The sequence below is a fragment of the Protopterus annectens genome, chromosome 3.part1 (genome assembly GCF_019279795.1).
Source record: "Protopterus annectens isolate FY-2018-M chromosome 3.part1, PAN1.0, whole genome shotgun sequence".
NCBI classification, from domain to species: domain Eukaryota; kingdom Metazoa; phylum Chordata; order Ceratodontiformes; family Protopteridae; genus Protopterus; species Protopterus annectens.
In genome coordinates this window covers 741,976,146-741,993,551 of record NC_056732.1, presented here as the reverse complement: position 1 = coordinate 741,993,551, position 17,406 = coordinate 741,976,146, and positions in this window count along the sequence as shown.

Here is a 17,406-nt window from a genome sequence, read left to right as displayed (position 1 = left end):
TCACTGCAGTTTTGGGTAAAAGGATACATTTCCTGATCCTCACTGTGCCATGATCTGCATTCAAAAGCTTCAGGTTTTCAAAAATTTGATCATATGATCTCACCCATGTGAATTTCAAGTTTGTGAAAACTCAATCATCTGATAGGGACCCATTCACTTTGATTACATAATTGATGAAGAGATAGTAAAGGTAAACAATAAAATGGAAAACATGGGAATCATTATAGTCAAATATTAAGTCTGCAGCAGCCAGTGCAGGCAAATGTCAAAAATGTTTACCCTGTAGCCCACCTCATGTTCAAAGGCATAATGAGTAGATTGCCAACATGCATAACAAGCAGATTGCAGAAAAGTACTATTGTCCTGTATACATTTTTGGTCAGGCTAATTTTAGAATGTAAAATCATAGTTTGCAGTTTAAAAAAATATTTTTGGCTATATCAAGAATTCTTAGTCAAAGCAGCAGAGATGTAATTCAAATACAGAGAAAGAGATGCTATATTTTCAGTTTCTCTCTTGCACTGCATTGCTGTACTGTGCAAGCAGTGGGGACATAAAGTATACATGGGAGAAGGCAGAAGAACACTGCAGTGAAAATATTTAAGAAAGGTAAGCAATTTCTTTCTTATGTAATATCTTTCTATAATCGCAGTAATCCACTCCTAGACGAGGGTATCACAGAATTTATCACAGATGGATTTGTCTGATCACTCAGGCTTTCCCCCTCAATAAATCATTCCAGTCTTAAGTAAATTGGTTGGAGATTGGTGCAATGGTTAAGGTGTTTACCTCATAGACATAAAGTACAGGGTTTGAGTCTCACCTTTAAAAGGGAAACTAGCTAGGCTTAAAATAGCCTGCAAGGATTGCCAACCTACTACTTACATATGAACCATCTAAAAAAGTGACATGATTTGTGAAATGTAGGTATAGCTCAGTGGTAGAGCATTTGACTACAGATCAAGAGGTCCCTGGTTCCCTGAGTGGCTTTTGGGGTGGGCGATTGGCATAATGGTTAAAGTGTTCATCTTACAAATGCATGGCACAGGGTTTGATTCTCACACGGGGTAATTGCCTGATCTTAAAATGGTCTACAAGGGCAGTAAGCCTAGTACTAATCTATGAAGTTAAATCCTGTGGTACTGACACTGAGTGGTGGATTATTGCTACAATATACAATGTTCCACTGTAGCAACAAAAAACATACAGTTATATGACTGTAAATTGCATGACTAAAGCCAGACTAACATTGCCTCTACACTAACTACAACAGAGCTGCTTTCGGGATCTGTTGTTAACAGAGCTTGTCTATCAAGGGAATATAATCCCTACATCATATAACAGCAATACTTATTTTGTCAATATGTTCCCATACAACTTGCCATTGCATCATGTTCACAAACTCTGGCTGCAAGTGAAGAGGAAGATACAAACCACATAACTCATCCAAGAAACATTACCCTTCAGTAGTTGTTCAGATGTAGCAAAACAATTTGGAAGCTACCACCCACTGAGACCAATGTAGTCTGCCTCTGGATAACTGCTTGCTCAGTAACTGACTCTGAGTAAACAAGAATATGCATCATATTCAGCGTATGTACAAAAAATGTGGTATTCTTGCCTGTGACTTTGAGAGCTTGGCAATGCACAAGCTTAAAACTTCATATTGCAGGAAATCTGGACAAAACCTAAACTAATATGAGGACAAAGGCCCAAAGGCTAACAAAGAAGCTAAGACAGCAGTTGCAATAGCAAAGAAGAGGGCATTTGGAGACACTCTACCAACTTCTGGAAAGTGACTCAGTAAGTGGCACAAAGAAACTATATCAGGTTGCAAGGCAAAGACAGAAAGATAAAGAAGATAGTCAGACACCCTTCATAAGGGATGCCAGCAACAACCTGCTCACCGGTCCACAGGACATCAAAGGCAGAAGGAAGGAGTATTTCCAGCAGCTTCTGAATGAAGAAAACCTCACAAAAGGTTTACTGCCTGAGAAACAGCCTACAATGAAAGAAGAAGGGGACCTCACCCTAGAAGAAGTAAGAACAGCACTAAGGAAAATGAAATCAGGGAAAGCAGCAGGCTCAGATGAGGTCTCACCAGATATGATAAAGATGCTGGGCGAGATAGGGGAGAAATGGCTCCTTAGGGTACTCATAGCAGTATGGAGAGAAAGGTGTATGCCAGATGACTGGAAAATAAGTATACTCATGCCAGTGTACAAGAACAAATGGGATATCCACAGCTGTGGGCAGAACAGAGTCATCAAACTCCTATCACATTGCATGAAAGTTCTGGAGAAGGTGATTAATAAACAGATACACAGAGTAGTAGAGTGTAAGATGGGAGATGAGCAGTTCAGATTCAGAGCAGGATACAGCACAGTTGACCCGATGTTTGCAGTGGGACAGATACTTGAGAAGAAGCTAGAGATGAGGAGAGAGTCCAATTGGGCATTGCTAGACTTGGAGAAAGCATACAACAAGGTCCTAAGAAAGCTGATCTGGGCAATACTGAAGTGGTTTGAAGTCCCAGAAACACTGGTAGAATTAGTACAGGCTATGTACAAGGACACAATGACTCAAGTACAAACAGTGTTCAGTCTCATAGAAGGGTTCCCAGTGGGAGTGGGTGTACACCAAGGTTCAGCTCTGAGCCCACTGCTGTTAATTCTGGTGATGGACTATATTAGCAAACAGGTCAAAGGGGACAGATCAACAAACTTGCTGTATGCAGATGATGTGGCATTACAGGCAGGCTCTGAGCTGGATCTTCGGCAAAGGATAGGAGAATGGAATGCAAAACTGAAGGCACATGGGATGAAACTAAGCAAAGATAAGATGGTGGTAATGGCAGCAAATTGGGGAAATCAGAAGAAGATGAGAACAGAGATAGAAGGGAAGATAGCAGAACATGTAAACAGCTTCAAGTATCTGGGAGGGTTGATTGAGGAGAAGGGAAGTCTGAATAAAGAGGTCAAAGCTAGAATCAGCAGGGCTGCAGCCAAATGGCATAGAGTGCCAGGTGTAGCCTATGACAGAAGAATCCCAAAGAAGCTGAAAAGTAAGGTGTATAAGACAGCGGTGCAATCAGTACTACTGTATAGTACAGAAACCTGGGCAGTAAAGGCAGAACAGTTGAAGAAGCTAGAGGTGATGGAAATGAAGTGTCTGAGAAAGGTGGTAGGATGCACACTGTGGGACAGACAGAGAAACAAGGACATAAGTGCAGAAGCCAAAGTAGCTCCAATTGCAGAAAAGATCAAAGAGAACAGATCATGGTGGTTTGGACATGTGCAGAAATGCAGAAGACTAACTAGTGATGAAGATTTGGGACAGACAGGAAGAAGGTAAGAGGAAGTGTGGACGTCCAGCAAAGAGGTGGATGGATTGTGTGAAAGAAGATCTGCGACAGTTAGGCATGAGTGTTGAAGAAGGCGAGTGTGACACCGAACTGACAGAGTTGGCAACAGTTAACACAATCCCCTGACCCCATGTAGAAAAAGTGGGAAAAAGGGGGCTTGTGATGATGATGAGGAGGAAAGGCCCAAAAACAGGGACAGCTTTTAAGTATTGCTCAAAAACTTACAGAGTTGCTAGAATAACAGAATTTGTGTTAGCATGCATTTTTCTTCTGAAGGATATGAAATTTGAAACTGAAATGCACGTTATTATTTAGTGACTTTAATCTTCAGTGATTTGCTAGAAAACCAAAAACTTTATGAGCAACGGACAAAAAATAGGCAAGATTTGCATATTCTGAGAAAATCTGGACAGTTGAGAGGCATGCATATCTAATCCCAAAATCGCATAGTCCTCTTTATCTCACTGTTATGCCCTACTAACTGGTTCACTGATATCTTCTTTATTATTGTTTCATCTTAAGGAACTTATACATGCACCTTCCATTCTGACCCTGTATAAACATTCCCTATAATCCTTCCTCTTTCATCTGTAGTTATGATGACACAGTTTCTTTCTCTCTTTCTGTATATATCTTTTAACCACAATGACGTTCTGCGTGGAGACATGCGTGAATGGGCGTACCTTCGTTGAAGGTTGTGCGTCAGGGCTGGTAACTCGGCACGTAAAAATCAACTACCAATCATTAGCAGACCGGAGTTCCACTGTGGCGACCCCTAACCGGGAAAAGCCGAAAGACACAACAACAACAAGTGTCAATATGTCATTCACTGTGTTTACTACACCTAACTTTTTTTACTTTCACTGCATTGCCACACCTAATTTATTTTTTCTGTTGATTACTTATGTTACCATGGTTATGGCTTGACAAATAATACACTATAACATCTTTCCTTTTTTATTTTTTTGTTTCATCAGGGCCTTTTGTTTAATAGCATGTTAAATTAACTGTAAGCTATGTATACAGACATTTTTTACCAGTCTGCTAAAGCAGGGCTGCACACATTTCTGTTTGATATGAATACACAATCCTTGACATTCTTCTCACTCTGTGTTGTGTCTAACTCCCTGATAGTACAGTGCATTTTTCCTTTCAGGGTTTCCAGTGGTAGTGGGCTATCTCAGTATACCATTGCCAGTCAACAAGATATAGACATAAATTAGACACAAATAGACAAGTAGGCACATAGCTAAATAGGTGGATTAAAGAGGCCAAAGTAGCTCATAAAGACAGATAAATAGGTAGATAAAATAGATTAATAAATAAACTTCAGTGAGTTCTTGTATTCCATACACAGTTTCTTCCCAATGACATTAGAGCAGGTTAGTCTTAAATTGTCTTTCAAATATGACCTTGAACTAATGCCATTAATTAATATTGACATCTAATCTTGCCAGAAATACTTAATGATTAAAGAGCAAGACATTTTCCTGTAATCTCCATGCTGTATAGTGAATGGCATATATTTATCTCTGGCTCAGGAAAATTGAAAGGGTTACTTAAAATGCTGTTGTGACATGGAAATGTGCCTTAATCACATTTCAAATCTATTACTCACTGATTATTTCCTTGCTGAATCTAGCATATCCAGCTTCCTGCTAATCAATGTGCAAAACTTGTAGTCATGAAGTATTAGCAAATATTAAGCAGCCACCTACTGAAAAAAACAGATACAATGCAATACAAAATTTCAAAAGTATCCATTTAATATCTATAAAGGTCTTTGTGAGCAACAGTGTAACACTTCCATATATATATTTTTTCTATGTCATCCATTGAGTTACTGCAGAAATAATTTGCATGACAGCAAGATTTGCAAGCTTCAGACTTTTATATTCATTTTCATCTCAACTAAAGAAGTATAACAAACATTTTATACAGCATGTCATTACTTTTTCCACAGACTGCCTAAAGTGAAATGCAACTTCTGTGGGAAGAAGAGAACACAGAAGAAAGTATGCCTACTGCATTTTTGTTTACCTGTACATATTTTAGTAAAATTAAGCAAATGGAGTTTGAATTGCATATATAAGTTGCATTTTGTTGATTATGGCTTCAAACTGGAAAACCGCCTTCTAGCACAAATGTATTTGATGCCTAGCAATGATGAATTTAGTTCAGAAGCACTCATGAGTGAAATGCTTTAAGTACTGTGTTATGTAGAAATTTTGTTTCTTTGTACTGAGCTTAAAAAAGCTATAGGCATTCTTCTTTGGTCTTTTATCACATCACAGTAACTTCTTCAAACTTTCTGGAAAACAGCCATGTGGTTTTCAGTTTTCTTATCAACCCAGTAAGATTGAGGCCGACTTACTTAAAGTGAAGCCCAGTACCATATATTTTAATGAAGACTGTCTTGACTTCTATACAATGAAGGGAGAAACTTCCAGATTTTGCATCAGCTGGCCCAATCCCTGAATGAAGCACTTTAAATAAATATTGGCAGTTGATCACTAAGCAGCCAGAAAATCTTAACCGAATGATGAATAACCAATTATTGTGAAGTAAAAAAAATACATTTGGATATTAAATCGAGATTTCCTATGAATGGTATACTCTTAGTAGTCAGGAAGAACTTCTTTATAGTGGAACGGATTTCTGAAAGCATTTCATCCAGGTTTAAAGAAGTGTTCCTCCAGATGTACTGAGCACTAATCAGGCCAATTATAGAACACGTGCACCTATCCAGACATATTATCCAGTTAGAAAGAACCCAGAAGTTCCTAACAAAAAGGATTAATCATATGAAGTCCCTTGGTTACCAAAATAAACTTGAAGCTTTATCCATGTATTCAGACTTTTATAGGTTCCTACTAGATTCCCACAGTGGTGATGCTGTGGTAGTATTGTCACCTCACAGTAAGACACTGTCCGGTTCGATTCTCAGCTAGAGCATCTTCTGCGTAGAGACATGCGTGAATGGGCGTACCTTCATTGAAGGTTGTGCATCAGGGCTGGTAACTCGGCATGTAAAAATCAACTACCAATCATTAGCGGACCGGAGTTCCGCTGTGGTGACCCCTAACCGGGAAAAGCCGAAAGACACAAACAATAGGTTCCTACTAGATTATCAATTAGTTGAATTCTTTGCCATGATGGATCTCACCCTCACTGATCTCTTGCATCTCTGAAGGTCAAATACCTTCACAAATACTAAAACTAAATATTTAAATTTCCACCAACATATTAATAAAACATGCTGGGGCAACAGGTATATTATTCAATGTTTATCCCATCTCTGTAACACACTCCCATTGCATGTAAAACAGAGCTATACCCTTGTATACTTTAAGATCAATCCTGATAATTTGATTGGCATCTCTAAATTTATTCTGGATCTGATCTGTTTTCCCTTTCTGATGTGCAAGATGTAGATCAGAGTGTGTATACCTTTAAAAAGCATTCCAGTCAGTGGGCATGTTCATATAATTACTGAGCACATGCAAGCAAGAGTGCCATTTTGAGTGAGCAGCCAGAGTGATAGCATGCATGTGTGCAGTAGTCAGTCAGTCAAAGTTTAATGTTCCTGCCATCCATCCTAATGTGTTTGCATGTAACAAAATAGATAAATGAATGCCTGAGCCTCTTCATCTTATTCAAATGTACAAAACAATCAACATGGTGTTCAGAATGAGATTTGGAGTCAGAGCCATGAGGCAAGCAGTTAGAAATGGAGGAATATACATGAGTGGATCATCCCTACTGCTCAAATGACTCACAGACAGGTCAGAAACAAATTCCAAGTACTAAAACTTGCTTAAATGATTTTTCTCACTACGAATATCAAACAAAGCATTCCGAATGCTCAAAACAAATTACTAATTAAAAGAAATGTCTGAAACTGCAACATATTGATAAAAATATTCATAATAATTATAAAAACATTTGAAACAATATATGAAACACATAAAATATATATAAAAAAGGGAAACCACTGTATTTTTTGCTATGTGCTACTTTTTCACATTAACTAAAGCTATTCAAAATATCCGATGCATGCAAAGTGTTGGCAAGTGTGTGCAGTATTACATTGCAATTATTTTTGCAAAGTACAGTTATTTCAAAGAATATTTCACAAAGTACAGTCTTTCAAAGAGATTATTGTGCATTTGAATATTATTACAAGTACTTGGTGTATGTGCATGTTCATACTTAATTACAAGGGCCAAGATTGCGTTGTGTTTTACTATAATTTCTGGGCATGGCAGAAGGATTTTGCAGACCCACACCACTTGTATTTGAGTACAATATTTCAGAATATTGGAGAGTGTTTGAACAGGAATACAATATTTTCATACTGGCTGTTTTTTCTGACAAAGACACGTACAAAGGCATTTATTCTGCTTAATTAAGCTGGTTCAGAATCCATTGAAAGAGAGCATTCATTTATATATGCACCTGCTGTGTTTGCAGGGGTGGGGAAAGACCACCATATTGTGGTACTGACTGAAATGTGGGGAGACCCTGAATGCTTAAAATGTAAATTTAGAGAAATTTGTAACCCCAAAATAAATATATTACAATGGAAAGGCACTTCTTTTACACAAGAGATCAAAAGCCTGGTAAAACCTTTGCACCATATATAGCTGACTTGAGAAATAAGGCTAAAATGTGCAGATTTGGCAACTTGAGAGATGAATTGATAAAATACAGGCTTGTGCGTGGTATTAATCATGACACAGTGAGAAAGAGTTTGCTTCGAGACAATGATTTAACATTAAACAAAGCCACTGAGATTTGTCTAATATATGAGCTTACAGAAAGGCATAACAAGCATGCTTACAAATGAGAATAGCTTTGGAAGGCACTGCAACAAAGCTAATGTAGATAATATGCAGCGCAAGGTTAAAAGATACAAGCCAAAGGCTGTGGCCTCCACAGCAAAACCCAGAGCAGGTTCAGTAAAATCCAGGGCACAATCAGTAAAAGGGCTAATGGTTACCCCAACTCTAATATCAACCATAAACCAACAAAGTTAGCTGCAGTACCAAATTTTATTGCCAGCTGTCATAATTGTGGTGGAAATCATTAACTCAAATGAGAAAAGTGCTTAGCTTTTGTTCAGCAGTGACATTTTTGTAAAAAGTTGAATCATTTCAAACGGTTTTGTAAATCAAACAAGGCACATTATTTTATTAAAAGAGAGCACGCAAAGAGGCAAGTTGATCAATTAGAGAGTTGCAACCCTAGATTTATGTCGATGGTATGTCTGTGCTTGGTGAAACAGTCAATGCAGTAGATTTGTGGGCAAAGAAAGAAATCTTTTGTACTGTTTGGAATAATGGAGTCCTGCAGAGCCCAAAGTAGATAATGGTTCAAAGTGGAATGTTATATTAGCAAAAACATTTGCTAGAGTAACAGCTGCAGAACAACTTGATTTGACAAAGTGTGTCAAGCTTGTTGCTTATGGTGGTGAAGAGATTCAAAACTGACGGATCAATAGTGCTTTCATGTTACTCTGCTGGGAATAACTATGACTTGCAGTTTTACATAGTCAAGAGGCACATGCAGTCAATCTTAGGCCTCAGAGACAGTTTGAAAATGAGACTGCTTTCATTTAACAAAGAGGTCCACCAAGTCAGCTTGAATGAGAACAACTCAGATTTCACCCAAACTATTTTTTCTGAGTATGCTGATATTTTCGCAGACAAACTAAGCAAAGTTCCAGTTGTGTACTCCATGAAGTTAGACCCAGAGGTCAGCCCAGTTATCAGACCAGCACAGAAAGTTCCAGTAGCTATGCAGACCAGAGTCAAAGTCATGCTAGACAAAATGGTCCAGCTAGGAGAAATTTGTCCAGTAGAAGAACCAAATGAATGGGTATTGTAGATCAATGTGTGTATGTCTCTTTAAGAAGCTATCCAAGGGCTTGCACAAGTGCATAGCTACTGAGCTCGTGTGAGCCTGACTGCCATTGTTTGTAGTAAGCAGTTGAGATGTAAGCATGTTTGTATGTAAGGTCCATCTGTTAATCAGTTTGTTTATATTTGATGATACTGCTATCAATCCTGATGTGTTTCTGTGTAATAAAGCATCTAAATGAACTACCTCGCCTGCTTGTCATTTATGTTAAAGGGACAAGTGTCATGGTGTCAGAAGAGGCCTGGTTGAAACAGCTTGTGGCCTGAAACAGTTCCAGTGTCTCCACTTTGAATTCAAGAGGCATCTAGTTAGTTTTGGTGGAATATGCAGAAGTGACACATTCCTACTACATATATAATTCACAATATAGGTCAGACATGAATTTTAGATGTTAAAACCTGCTCAATTTATTTCTTATTCAGAAAATATGAAATGAAGCATACAGAATGCTCTAAATGATATTTAAATAAATCAAAGTCTCCAATTTTGATAGAAATATTTGAATTACTACAGAAAATGTTTGAAATAAAGTCTGAATTGTATAAAACGAATAAAATGAAAGCAAACAACCACATTTTTTGCAAAGCATGTATTTTTCATATTAATTAAGGCTATCCAAGTTATCAAAAGTGTTTAAAGTGTTTGCATGTTTGTGCAGTGTTACAGAGCAGTTATTTCACAAATGCAGCCATATCAGAGTATATTTCAATAAGTACAGTATTTTGAACAGTTTATTGTGCATTTGAGTGTTACTGCAAGCTGCAAAGAGGCAACTTATTCATACATAATTACAATGGACAAATTTTCAGTGTGTTTGGGCATATATTGTTGGCATGGCTGAAGGATTTCTAAAACCAGGGCCACTTGTGTTTGACAATACTATTGCTGAGAACTGGAGAGTGTTTGAGCAAGAGTATGACATTATCATACAGGCTGCATTTTCTAATAAAGGTGACCATACAAAGGCATTTATTTTGCTTAATTTAGCTGGGTCAGAAGCCATTGAAAAGAAATGTTCATTTGTGTATGCAGCAGCTATCTTTACAGAAGGTGGGAAACCATCATATTGTTGTACTGGTTGAGTCAACGGAGGACCCTTAGTGCTTAAAATGTAAATTTAGAGGAATGTGTAACCCCCAGACAAACATTACAATGGAGAGGCACTTATTTTACACAAGTGATCAAAGGCCTGGTGAAATGTTTGCAGCATATATAACTGACTTAAGAAATAAGGCTAAAATGTGCAGATTTGGTGATTTAAGGGATGGGTTGATAAAGGGCAGACTTGTGTGTGGTATTAAAGATGATGCAGTGAGAAAGATTTTGCTTTGTAACAGTGATTTAACTTTGAATAAGGCCATTGAGATTTGTCAGATATATGAGCTCACAGAAAAGCACACAAATATGCTTACAAATGAGAAAGTCATGTTTTCAGTAACTTCTAAGGCTCACATTGATAGTACACAGCACATGGTTAAAAGAAACAGGCTCAAGCACATGGCAGCAACTGTCAGTCCAGTTATTAGGCCAGCTCAAAAAGTTTCAATAGCTATGCCGACAGAGTTAATTCCGAACTAGACAAAATGGTACAACAAGGTGTGATTTGATCCACAAGATTTGAACTAGGCTTTAAAAAGACCTCATCATCCAATGTGCTCAGTCGAAGAAGTTGCAGCTCTTATGCCAAATGCCACTTTTTTTTTCTGTTTTAGATGCAAAAAGCTCATTTTGGCAAATTTTTCTTGACAAGACATCTTCATTGCTAACTACTTTCAGTACTCTGTTTGGAAGGTTCAGATTTCTGAGAATGAGATTTGGAATAAATTCAGCAAGTGAAGTCTTTCAATGTGCAATGAAGCAATTTTTTCTGGGTATCCTTGTGGTATTATAGTAGACAACATACTAGTAGGAGGTAATGGTGAAGCTGAGCATGACAGCAGCCTTAGAAAAGTTCCAGAAAGGGCATGTCAAGTGAATCTTAAGCTGACCCCTCAGTAATACAAATTCAGGCTATGAGAAGTCATTTATGTTGGTCATTTATTTACCGGTTCAGGCCTATGACCAGACATTTCTAAGCAAACAGCCATTCTTGAGATGCAAGCTCCAGACAATGTTCAAGCCCTGCAATATTTTCTTGGCATGGTTAACTCCCTAGGCAAGTTCATTCCAGATTTGAGTCAAATATCTGCACCACTCAGAGAGCTGACATGCAAAGATGTATTCTGGTCATGGTTAGAACAACACCAGGAGCATCTGATGCCCTGAAACAGAGAATTACCAGTCCAACTACTATCAAATACTATGATGTCCACAAGTCAGTTACACTTTCATGTGATGCTTTGATATTTTGTTTTGGTGCAGTCATTCAATAAGAGTTCCCTATGCATCAAGAACTCTTACCCATGCTTAGATGCAGCATGGTCAGATAGAGAAAGATCTCTTGGCAATTATGTTTGCATGTTCCAACTTTCATGATTATGTTTATGGTAGACCTATTCAGATCGAAGCAGACCACCAACCTCTATTCACTATTTCGAGAAAGTCTATGCATTCAGCTCCAGCCAGATTGCAATGCATGATGCTGAGATTGCAAAAGTATCATTTCAATCTTGTCTACAAGAAAGTCAAACTTCTTTATCTTGCTGATGTGTTATCCAGATGACCCATATCAACCACTGAACAGCATGAGAAAGCATTTTGATTTTGAAGTGATGGAAGTGAGAATTTTTTTTCCACACATCTTGATGAGCTAAGAAATCATACAGCCACAGATCCAATTCAACAGAACCTCAACCACTTTATCAAAGAAGGATGGCCATCAAAGCAATCTAGTTTACCTCCAGAAGTGCAACCTTATTTTCCATACAGAGAAGAGATTTTGTCAGAGAATGGTAACATCATGAAAGGTCCTAAAGTTATTGTTCCAAAGTCCTTGCAACCAGAGTTTATTACTAACTGACATCGAGGCCACCCAGGAGTAGACTCTAACAAAAGAAGGGAGAGAGGATTAATATTTTAGCCTTCGATGTCACAACATATCGAGAGAGTGCTTTCATATTATTCAGTACGTAACAGTACTAAGCCGCATCAACAGAAAGAACCCCTTTAGCTGAACCAGATTCCTGAACTTCCTTGGTCAACAGTAGCCATTAACATTTTCGAGTGGAATGGTCAACATTACTTGGTGTTAGTGGACTCTTATTCCAATTGGTTTGAAATTGACCTACTTCCCAATTTAGCATCCAATACCATCATTACTAAGATGAAGCATCATTTTGCAGTCCATGGTTCTCCACACAAAGTTATTTCTGACAATGGCACACAGTTCACAAACCAACAGTTCAAAAGATTTGCCAGAGAGTGGGACTTTACTCATGTCATGAGTAGCCCAGAGTATCTGCAGTCAAATGGTTTGACAGAACATGCAGCTCAAAGTGCAAAGCAGCTACTAGAGAAGTCAAAATGAGACAATAGTGATGTTTTCCTGAATCTGTTAAATCTTAGAAATATTCTTAGTGATAAACATCTTGGTTTGCCTGCTCAGAGACTTCTGTTGAGACAAACCAGAACCACATTACCAATCAGTAGTCAATTGTTGGTTCCATGTATCTAAAACAACTGGTCAGTGAAAACCAATCTGTTGAAGAAGCATTTAACCCAGAAGTCCTACTACGATAAGACCAGTAAACTGCTCATTTCAATATTACAAGTAGTACTGAACACCTGCAGTCAAACGGCTTGGCTGAACATGCAGTTCAAAGAGCAAAACAGCTGTTAGAGAAATCTATATGTGACAATACCAATGTTTTTCTAAACTTGCTAAATCTCAGAAATATTTCTTGTGATAATAACCTTGGTTCACCCGCGCAGGGACTTATGTCGAGGCAAACCAGAACCACATTACCAATCAGCAGTAATTTATTGGTTCCATGTGCTAAAAACAACAAAGCAGTAAAAGCTCAACTGTTGAAAAAACATTTGTCCCAGAAGGTCTACTATGATAAGACCAGCAAACTGCTCAGTACATTAAAAGAAGTGGAGAGAGTGAGGCTGCAGACGTCAAAAGGTTTCGATCACATCTGATTTGTGAAAAGTTTGTGTCAAGAGCTGAGATTGTACATTGTGGAATTACAAGGAATGGAATTTAGGCGGAATCAGAAGCATTTGTTACCTGTGTCCGAGCCAGTGTTACAGTATCTTACCTGTAATAAAGACTCTAATTCTCAGACTGACTTGTTCAATGCTTCTGTTCCAGAGAACATTCTGTCAGCAATCCCTGTTCCAGAAAATATCCCCAAGATTCCTGATTAGAACATTACCCAGTGACTGCCCCTGTTACTAAGCCCAGTCCTAACTATTACATTACGAAATCAGGTCACATCTCCAGATCTAGTTCCAGATACACAGCAACTCCTTGGAGAATAAATAGTATAATTCTGTCCTGTGAAGTTAGGTCTTGGCTTGTTGGTAGCAAATAAGTTGCCAGCCTGAACATGACTGGTTTTACTGAGTTTCTGCAGCACAAAAATTGTCAAGATTCTTGTCTTACATGCTAAGTAGTAATGGGCTTGCCTTACTTGTCTAGTTTACCAGTCACAGATTGTATGGTCTGCAGTCTTTTTTCTGATGCTGTTGAATAACATTTGACACTACAGTGACCCCATAAACATGCATCACCATACAGAGAGTTTATTAAAGTAGGGAATAGAAATTAATTTTCAGTCCCATTTTCCCCCAACACACGCGCATACAAATAGCACAGACAGCTGCAGACAATGTACAGTAACTAATCCATGTACTGTTTGTATTTGGAATGTGGGATTAAACTGGGTACTCTGAGAAAGCCAATATAAACACAGGGAGGACAGGCAGAATCCATTTAGAAGACAACCCAGTCAACAACCGGACTGGAGACCTTGTTGTGAGGTGACAGTGATATCCCAATTCACCACTGTACTTTTTACCTGACAGCTAAATGGATAGTACTGTAACTGAAATGGTACATTATCTGATGTCATAAATTGACACTATCCCTTTCTGTAAAATTTTAAGCAAAGCACATATCACACAGATATGGAATTTCATTTACTACTATTTGTCAATCACAGACAACATAAATGTACCCTTTACTTACACTTTGGTATATAGTCTTCTACAATATTTCACATTCCTGTAGTATATGAGATATATAGCATTCCATATTTTATTTCCCATTATAGAGAGCTGTATCTCACATTCTACATATTCCACCTCAAAACAAACTGAATAAATGCCTCATTGAGCCTATACGCTCACCAATAGTCCCTTTGTTGTCTAAAGATCACTGTGACAAACACCATATATTATGTGGTGCTATCTTGGAAAAACATATATGTTGACATGAAGAAACATATTTCTTTTAATAGGAAAATATTTAAAAATTCAGAAATGCATTTCACAATTATAAAACTTCACCTATGAGAAATTACCTTACTGCAAGGCAGTTTAATAGAAACTGCAAATTTCTTTACCCAGAAATTCAATCTGATCCTCACAGCGAGAGGAATTACCAAGCTGTCTGAAATGGCATACTGTGACCCATCTCTATATGCTGATGGGAAAGAGCCTTGAAGGTATATAGCAGTTTGAGCCTTGAAGGTATCTAGCAGTTTTATTTTTTCATTTCCTGAAGAGCAAAAAAGAGAAAAACAAACTATGCATATGCAGAAGTTTGTGAATTACTGAAAGCTTAGAAAGATCCTGTTATTGCTCATTATTTGATCTTTTGAAGGACTGTACAAGGTCATACCCAGAATTCATGCATGTCAATGAGCTAAAGAAATAATGCAAAGACAGTGAATTGCCTGACTTATAACATTCATTAATAAGAGCCAGAGCATGCTAAGAAAGCCTCCTTCAGACAGAATATATGTGCTTGTTAATAAAATTCTATGTGTGCTGTAAGCCAGGAATACCCAGCTCTGAAAGCAATGCTGCTGCAGTGAAAGCAGTGCAATAACTTAGTGCTGAGCATAGACTATGGTGATATCAAATAAAGTTAAGATAAGTTATGTAGAAAACGTGTGCAGGACTGATGTTAAAGGTTCAACAGCTTGCTATGTTGCTGGAGTTTAATAACTTGCAGGAAAAGAAGTGAAGCAATGAGTAGACAGTACTCAAGCGGAATTAATCTGGATGGCTATTAAATGCACAGAACAACACAAAGGAAAGACACACATAGGAGTATTGTAGGGCACTTGTACTAGAATAGCTGGATAGGACTTGCAGAAGAAGTGCAGAAGTAATGTGCGGTCACTTCTGTTTTTTTTTCAGTGAATATCTACCTTTCTACTGGAGCATAACTTCAGCCTGGCAACAAACTCATTTTCCCCTGAGTAACTAGCCAATAGACAAGCAAAAGCTAGAATATGCATAACTTTATCAGAATATGGAACGGTCCTGCAAAGCCTCATTCAGCCTATATGATTATAAACCACATATAGCACATAAAAAGCTCAGTTGAACACAGAGTGTTGATAGGAGCAAATCTGTGTTTCACGCGTCTATATTATCTTGACAGAAGATGACAATATCAAATGGCATAAACATCGAAAATGCCATACATCAAAACTGCCCCCGCTAATTATATATACAAACTCCGAGATTGCACTACAGTGAGGAAAGAGCAAATTTTCTCATCTCTACTGTACCATGTTCCTGCAACAACACTTTCGATGTACGGCATTTACGACATTATTGCCGTTCGATATTTTCAACATGCGATAAGGTGAAGTAGACCCGTGTTTGACTACTTAACAATATGTTTTTGGGCTAGATATATAATTTATGTTCATATAAATCAAGGTTAGTACTATAACTATGACAGAGATTCAGAAAACTTTATTGCATTGTGGTAGGTGACTTTGTGCTATGAGGGGCCATGAGCAGGGTATGTCTGAATCAGAAATACACATACCACTGGCAGTAACTGAGGAGCAGTAAAGCTAGTGTGGTTTTATTATTATTATTATTATTATTATTATTATTATTATTATTATTATTACAGTGAGCAGCCTTGTGGTTGCAAGTAAGGCAAATCAAGAAGGAAGAGTAATTCTGAAATGTGTAAACAGCTCCTCAGAGCTGCACATGACACTGGCAAGGAAATGTGTTGAACGGGAATGACTCTGGCTCAATAGTGAATAAAAATAAAACTTTTCTCTATATAATTATAGTGATGTCATGTGTTGTGCACTATTGAACATGCTTGTTTACTGAGTAGTGGAGATATGTTTGTTCCCTCGTCTAAGTTGAGAATTGATGGCCTGTTAATTGATTTAAAGTTATACCTTGGAAAGCTATATTTTTGCTTGACTTTTGATGATTATCAGAACTACAGTAACAGGCTATATGTACAGAAAAGCACCGTTAATCCCCCTTTAGTCTTTCCTTTGCTATTGTTTGAGAAATTGGAAGAGTTTGAATTTAGGTCACTGGAAACAAGCATTTTTAATACCATGTGTTATGGTAATTTGAATGCCAAGGAGTCCCAACTATTGTCAGAGTTGGCCAAAAACAAGAGCCTCAGCCTCAAGAAACCCAACAAAGGGGGAGGGGTAGTAATAATGAATAAAAATGACTATTTGGATGGAATGATGAGTTGTGTGTCTAATTTTGAGCAATGTGAAGAAACATCACATAACTACACCAATCTGGCCTATCAAAGGATAGATTTTTTGGCTAAATGATATGGTGGAGGCAGAATCACTCTTGATTTGTATGACTACCTGCATGTGCATTACCCTGTGGTGCCTAGTATATTTGGGATACCCAAAATACATAAAAGCACCACTGACTCACCAATGATGCCAGTTGTGAATGCCAGGAGGTCAAAAACCCCCCCCCTTTGGGAAATATGTGAACTTGAAGTTAAAGAACTGCTTGGATACTTTTGCTCATATATGCAGGGGCTGTTGGGACTTTTTATTGAAAATGAATAATCTGTATTTTTCCAAAGATTTTATCTTTCTCACCATTGATGTGGTTGAATTATTTAATGTCATTCCACATGATATCAGCCTCAAATGTTTCCATGATTTTTTATGTGAATGTACTAAGCTGACTAACAATGAAATCAATGT